General features: G+C 42.9%; 1 protein-coding gene across 2 annotated transcripts in view; it reads left to right on the forward strand.

Moving 5' to 3' along the window:
• LOC146801706 (nectin-3-like) overlaps positions 1-5,281 on the forward strand; it is a 58,592-nt gene extending 53,311 nt beyond the window's left edge. For both annotated transcript variants that reach the window (XM_085621167.1, XM_085621168.1), the window contains exon 5: positions 3,130-5,281. The gene's annotated coding sequence lies outside the window, so the exon portion shown is untranslated. The remainder of the gene's footprint in view (positions 1-3,129) is intronic.
• Positions 5,282-7,867: the final 2,586 nt, after the last annotated feature.

Genomic DNA, 7,867 nt, shown 5'->3' on the forward strand with positions numbered 1-7,867 from the left:
CCGTGCTGTAAAATCAGCATGAACTGCACCACTCGCAGCACAGGAGGGTGCTGCTTCTTTCTGCAGCTCAATTAGATGCTCTACTCGAGCAGCAGCTTCCTCAACGTGAACGGAAGGTTTCTCAACTCGAGCGGTAGCGACCTGCTGAGACTGCCCGCATTGAGAAATCACGCTGGGTGGTGGTCTAGCGAATTTTCCTTGCTTGCACTCGCCTACCTAACGTTGGCGAGCCGCGTAAGGGAAAAAACTCCACTCTGCACCCCTACTTGGAGTTTTTGGGCACTCCACGCTCTACACGGAGCAGGAAAAAGTCCGCAAACGGAGCGCAATTTTACTCCCCGAACAGGGTGAGCGATTTTACCCTGTACAAGGTAAGAGGTGTGTGAGTACAGGATGAGCAGTTTGAGTTCAAGGTGAGAAGTGTGGGTGGAGGGTGAGAGGAATGTGAGTGCTGGATGAGAGGTATGTCATTGGTGTGTGAGTGCAGAGTCTGCACTGTGTAAGTGCTGGGTGAGAAGCATCTGACTACCAGTGCAATGTCAGGATGACTGTGCGGAGTAATTGGTGGATGAGTGTGCAGGGCGAGCAGTGTCTTAGAGAAGGTAAATGGTATGTAAGTGTTTTGCAGCAGAATACATTTTATAATACAGAAAGATTACCTCTTTCATGAACATCGAGTTAAAACAATGCACAATTGTTTCCTCCAATTCACTCTATCCAAATGTCCAAGTTTATGAAATTGTGAAACAGGAGTACTTTATTAAACGCAAAATACAGGGATGAATCTTTGCTTCTGTTCGGTGAAGTATTCAACCAGCTGCAAGACTTTCTCCCTTGTTGGTGTAGATCATAATGGCTGCTCTGAGCTACTCCTTAGAAACTAGTAGAACTATACCATATTGTTGCATAACTATTCTTAGCCAGCAGCATGGCACATTGAGTTAAGGGCTTGCTGCTCAGATATCACAGTACACACTGTAACCAAACACAGAACATGCACCCAACTCATCCCGATTATGAAACTACCTTGCTGTTAACCCTTCCAAAAACACTTTCTACCATCTGCTGCTTATCAGACGTATACATTTGCCAGGCAGTAATCAGCTAATGAAATATCCAAGCAAGTTTTTACAGACTTAGTCCTCACCCACAAATAAACCACACAAATCACCAACATTGCCATACCTTTCCCTGTAAAAGCGACTCAGACTGCATTCTGTTTTGGATCCTGCCAACTACACATCACATTAACCATATGCAATGACCTTCTGTTCACGCATTCTGGTAAGTCTGGCTCAGCCATTCATGATGCCAATGGAGGACAACTGAGTGACATTAAACTGGGTGATAGTAACACATGATATCTACAGTGATTAGAATGCTCATTAAGAAACATATTACATAAAACATATATAATATAGGGGTGAACAAGTTACGTATATGCAACTCACATTTATGCACATAATTATTTATATTTTCCTTTGTGAAACAGTAACATTTTATTCATGCTTAGATATCAGTCATGTAAGTTGAGTAAATCATTTTGGGAGTAAATTCCCCAGGCAGCTAATAATATGTGTAAGGCCTCACATGAGAGTGCTGGTGCTCACGTGGCCTCTAAACACATTTGTAATCAAAGGTAACCGGAATTGACAGACTCTCAAGGTGCAGTTTTCCTAAGAGAAACATGCATGTGCTGTCAATTCATGTGTTTCTGCACATGCCAGGACACAACTAAAGAAAGCGCTACAACAAGGAGGGCCACTTCTGTTTTCAAAACATCCATAAAGTGGCCCAGGCAATAGGCTGCAAGTGGAGATGGCCTGTGCCTCTGCCTCGTGCTAACCAGAGACAAAGGTCTCCTCTTCCCGCAACTGTTCACCTGCACAATGCAGGTTCTCAGTTGTTTTCTAAGAGCAAGTTCTAATACCAAGGTTCAATTCCTGCCTGGTCTCAACTGTTACACCTGCCTCCAGTTTAATTGTGCTTCTTCACAATGACGTGCACGTCATTGGCCAGTATCAGGAAACTCCCTAGGAAATTACATAATTACCGCAAGATCTAAGAGTCAACACGCGTACTTTCATGCAAGACAACGTCCAGAGAGGCGGCCATATTAAAGTCATTCTGTGTGAGTGCAACAAAGATAATAATAATAATAAGAGAAGAGCCGGCATGAGACTGATGAGGCACATGCAGTTCCGTATGAGGGGGGAGGCGCGTTGAGAGCTGTCGGCTATGCACGCAAGCGCTGTGTAGGCAAAACATTTTAAAAAACAGTTTTGCTTCAAAAGCAGATGGAAACAGTACTTGGATCTCAGGACACTGATAAGAGCAAACGCAAGAGGAAGAACAGGAATAGTATGTTACAGCCAATAGAAACTGCGGAAAAGTAAGTTGCAAGCACAGGAACCAATGAAAATCAAGGTGGCGGGATCTAAGCCCCTTTTAGGATGTATATTAACAATAGATTTCACAAGCACAGCACAAGCGTTGTGCAGGGAAAACCTAAGAAGAATCAGTTAAGGAAAGAGTTGAATAGGGTCTTGTCCATAAAAAAGAGAAGGGTACCGAGCTATCCATGCAAGAGGGGGAAAAACAGAAACCGTTTATGTTAAGGGAAAGAAGGGAACTTAAAGGGGAGCTCCCTCTCTTAACGTTTAAAAAAAATGTTTTTGGGAGATTTATAGTGGAACTCTCAAATAAAAAAGAGATTAAGTAAATAGTAAAAATCGAAACCTGAGATTAATCAGTCCAAGAAAAACACAGAAAGAGCTGGCCAATGAGTGGTCCCTATGCCTAGTATGCTTGCTCCAGCGGTAGCAGTGCTGCTGCCAGCATCTGTGACAAGGCTCCCTTCTCATGTTTTAGTTTGCCAAACATATATCACTCGGGTACATTGGAGGGCTAGCACCCACTGGCCATATTGGATTGCTTTACGGCAATGCAACTTTTGTAAATGTAGTCCACTGTTGGTGACTCACTGCTGGTTGGTGAGACATTGCTGACTGCTTGTTAGTTTAATCCGACCATGTCCGATCATGTCTGTTATCATCATCTCAGGATGTGAAAAAATAGATGACGCAAAACCATATGTAATTTTCTGAACTGATTTTTTTGTCTCCATAGGTTACTCTTTTGTCAGCTGTATAATGATTGAAAGAACACACGCTCCAACAGCACCTGCTTCCGGTGTGTTCTGTTAATGCTGAAGAAGAAACCGGATGACTGTTACAACGCACTAGGAACTTCCTATTCAACAGTGCTAACAATAGTGCGAATTGTCCTATATACATATATATATAGAGTGATTATTGTTACAACTACCTCAAAATGAATGGGAATGTTTTTTGCACACCTTAGTATGGATCAACGGACCATGTTATTCAATATGGTAAATGTGAAAAGGAGGACGTGCCTGCGTATATTGTTTGCATGTATATGCAATTTTCTGTCTTTATGCGTGCGTGCATGTTTTATTTTGCTACTAAAGTAGCTTTTATGTAAAGTCTGATGGTGTTCTAACCATTGGAACTCCGCCCTCCAAGCAAGTTTGTCTGTGCTTGTGCATGAGGCGTTTGCATACTGATCAGAGGTGGCAGGGCATGTGAAGATGGCAAGATTCAACACGAAATACCAGATAATTAGATTCACTTTTTTGGCAGATTGGAAGATAAACCCATAACATCAGTTGACAATTTGTCCAGGGTTTGATCAAGTTTTTCTTGATGTGATGCACTGTGTGAGGCTGCATTCAGACTTCTGATAAAAGGCTGCACGCATAGCCAGCCTAGTTATTTATTATGTTAAATCTCATATGTTGTATATTGAATTGTGGTGATGCTCACGGGCGTGCCTTGTTCAACCTGCCAGACCTTCAGGTAAGCAGAGACCCTCACCTTCAGCCCCCGGCAACAGACTGCCCGCTCATTTAGTCAAGAGCTTCCAACCACAAAGGCAGGTGAGTCTGGGCTATTCCAAACCTAGACCTTCGTCCACCTCCAAGCGGGGCTTGTGAACAGTGAGTTTGGCAGGGCCGGAAGCCAACCAATGTGCAGCACTATTTCCAGATCACTAAGTCCTGACTGAGGCCATTAATCTCCTCCCCAAACGTCAGTACCGATAAAAGACACAAGATCATTTTAGAAAATTGGGATAATGAGCAGATACCATTTCCAGCCTCGTTGACACATTTTTGTTGGCTTGTATCGAAAGGGATACATCACTAATAATGATCATATATATTGTGTCCTGACATTCGAGGCATCATCGTCAGCCTGGTCTGTCAGTCCTAAGGAACAGTGGCAGCTTCTGGCGTTCGACAGTGGTAGTAGAGGTGAGAGGGAATACAAACAAAATGGAACATAACTAAAATAAATAAAATCACACTTACCCGCCTCTCCGACGGACACCGCCTCGCTCCTCACTGACGATCGTTGACTCCAGCTGCACAGATGCCAATCCCAGCACTTCTCTCATGCTGCAAATACTATTCCTACCATGAAAGAAGCGCTGGGATTGGTCTGAGCAGCCTGGTTTGCCGCTCGGACAGTAACTGGGAGTCTGTGGTGTTTTTCCAACCTTGCTGTGCAAGAGAAACCTAAGTGCGTATGGCGGTTTGGCGGGCCTAAGAGAGCCGGCCAAACTGTCATGCGCACATAAAAGTGCCCACCACCACTCCCCTCGACTTGACTGTTACAGGGTATTGCCTCGCCCCGCCCCACTGAAGGCTCGCGTCCCATCAGGCAGGCAAAAATAAAATGATAATAAAAGCATTTTATTTTTCATTTTTAGTAGGGACTAGGAGGAGCCGCCCCTGCCCAAGAACTAAGAGTAACTTTCCTGCCCCAGAATTCAATCAAGCTGCCTTGTCCTCACAGGATCCTTGGTAGATAGTTCTCTGAGGATAAAGATTTTCAGAAACCCATACTACGGATTTTTTTCAGCACAGCTGGTTTCAAGGCCGTTGTTTTAAAGACTTTCCAAGATGTGGGAAATTATACTGTCAATATTGTTAAGGGGCACATAAGGGACTGAGACGTTTAAGAAATCAGGACTGCAGGCAGAGGTTGGTGTATCACAAATTTCGATAACCGCAAGGAGGGTTGGAAAAAAAAGAACTTTGTAAGCACTTTAATTGGAGATAACGAAATGTTTGATCAGTATTATGTATGTTACTGTGTATGAACAGCAGAGTTGAAATGCAGGCCATTTTTATTTTGCTGTATGCTATAAGTAATTAACATTCCTAATAAACTGAATTCATATTGAGTTGAACATAGATTTTTGTATATTTACACAGTGTATGAGATACAGTATAATTCACTTCGTTACGCTGGCCTGATCTGCACTGCTATGAATTTTCGTAAGGGGACACATTTTTTAAATGGACTTTATAAGCCATTCTTTAGCTCTTAAATATTCTTAGCATGTAAACGGTAAAAAAGTGGTTGCGAGAGTAAAAAAGTGGTTGCTAGAGTACATGAAAACAAATGACTGGTAAGATGAAGAGGCATGGGAACAGGTTTAGAGTGACTTCTGTAAGCTGGATGCTGTCAAAGAAACTGTCTCCCATTTGGGTTATTTTTTACAAAAATGGATAGTCCGAATCACAGAGTAAACCAACAAGGGATCCTCCATAACAGCAAATAGAAGCAAGATCCCAGAGCAATGGAAAGACACATTTATTTTATTTATTTATTTTTATTTGTTTTATTCTGAAGGTTTTGTATAGCGCGAACAAGACCCTTACGGGTATCAGGGCGCTTTACAGTGCAAATGTAAGTAATTGAAAACAAGCATAGAGAGATATAAGTGAGTCTTCATACAGAAAGTTCACAAACACTATATAACATAGATATATTACAGGTGTAAATGGAAAGTTTAAATAAATGTAACCATGAGAATAGCTTTCACTTCTTTTTTGAAGAATGCAGTAGACGGGTTCTGTCTCATTTCTGGGGGCAATGCGTTCCAAATCCTGGGCGCCATTCCTGAGAAGGTGCGGTTGTATGTTTTCTTCTTTACGAATCATTGTGGTTTCAATAGGAAATTATTGGAGCTCCTATTGGATCTGTTACCACATAAGAGCACCAGTTTCTGAGCTAGATAATTAGGAGTTTTGTGATGTAATGCCTTGTGTGTCATACAAGCGATTTTCAGATGAATTCTCGCCTCGAAAGGTAGTCAGTTGAGGGCTCGCAAGTCAGGGGAGATGTGATTGTTTCTTTTGGAGCCTGTGATGAGTCTAGCAGCTGCGTTGAGTGAAGCTCCAAGAGGGGCCGTCGACTATCTGGGGAGGCCACATAGAGTGACACTCCCATATTCCAATCTAGGGATAACTAGCGCTTGAACTGCCTGTTTGAAGTCATTTGCTGGCAGGAAGGGTTTCAGTCTTCTCAATGTTTTCATTTGAAAGTTTGCTCCTTTTGTAGAGGTGCTAATGTGTTTCTGCATATTTAGATTTCTGTCCAGGGTCACTCCCAAAAATTTGGTTGAGTCTATAATGAGGGGTTGGCCTTTGAGTGCTGTTAGGTCGTTCATCCACTTGAGGATGGTGGACGATTGGTTGGGGGGGAGCGATTAAGAGGAATTCTGTTTTGAGTGTGTTTAGTTTCAGATGGTTTTCGGCCAGCCAGCTCTGCATTTTTTGAAGCGTTGAATTGAGGGATTTGATGTCTTCAAGTGATTGGATCTTTATGTAGAGGTGTGTTGTCTGCGTACATGTGGTAATGAAGCTTCAGGGAGCTGAGCAGATCGGTGAGAGTTTTCATGAACAGATTGAAAAGTGTGGGTGAAAGGGAAGATCCCTGCGTTACTCCTAAAGTGACTGGGATGGGCTTGGATATGGATTGATTAACCTTGAACCTTTGTGATCTATTCTGTAAGAAGTAGGTGAACTAATTCAGCACGGATACAGATAATCCCATTCTGTATTTCAAGAGATCAATCAAGTTGTCATGTTTAACAGTGTCAAAGGCTGAGGATAGGTCAAGCAAGATTAGTAGATAGGCTTCGTTTTTGTCAAGGACATTTAATGCGTCATCTATTATGTGGGTCATGGCTGATTTAGTGTTGTGCCCTGCACGGAAGCTGTAACAGATGATTTCTTTGTTAAACACTGTAAGTGTAATGCTTACACAGCAGTGTACAGCTTTATGCAACATAGTCATGCTCAAGGTAAACAGTATAATTCCAGCATTCTACTGAGCATGTAGAATGCTCCCTATGTAGTATTCAATCCTTGATGATAGTCCCACCACATTCCCCACACTTTATGGTACTTCTGGATGTACACACATGTTCCTCAGCTTTCACGCAGTAGTCCATGCCCCGGTCCATTCCCCCAGGGAGAGGGCTGTGTCTAGTCTCCAGTGGCAGATGATGTCTCTTTTCACCATCAGTAATCTGGCTGCTACAAAAAGTCTTGGACCTCTATGGCCTCCCCATTCTTCCAATAATCCTAGAGTGCCATCAGCAGCATAGGTTCGACCCACGATTCTGGACAGTGTATGGTGTACTTGGATCCGGTAGGGTTGTATAATCGTGCAACCCCAGACTGTATGATAAACGGTTCTAGTTCGTCCTTACATCGTAGACAATGTGGATGGACCTCCTCCTTTTTTTTTCTTTGCAGATTTATATAGTGCAAACTCGACTCAAAGGTATTGGAGCACTTTACATAAGCACCGGTTATGTTACTCAAGGACACATTCATTTATTTGGTAGACACGGGGAGATTAACTCCTAGCAGGGTGCTACGGTCCTCAGAGGCCGGCTTGTTGGCCTGCCCACGCTTTAGTTTGGCCTCTAAAGGAGGAAGAGCCTTTTCAAGCTCCATTCCTCAACTTTGGAACAAGCTGCCGGA

Source organism: Triturus cristatus, chromosome 8, assembly GCF_964204655.1.
Source record: "Triturus cristatus chromosome 8, aTriCri1.1, whole genome shotgun sequence".
NCBI lineage: Eukaryota > Metazoa > Chordata > Amphibia > Caudata > Salamandridae > Triturus > Triturus cristatus.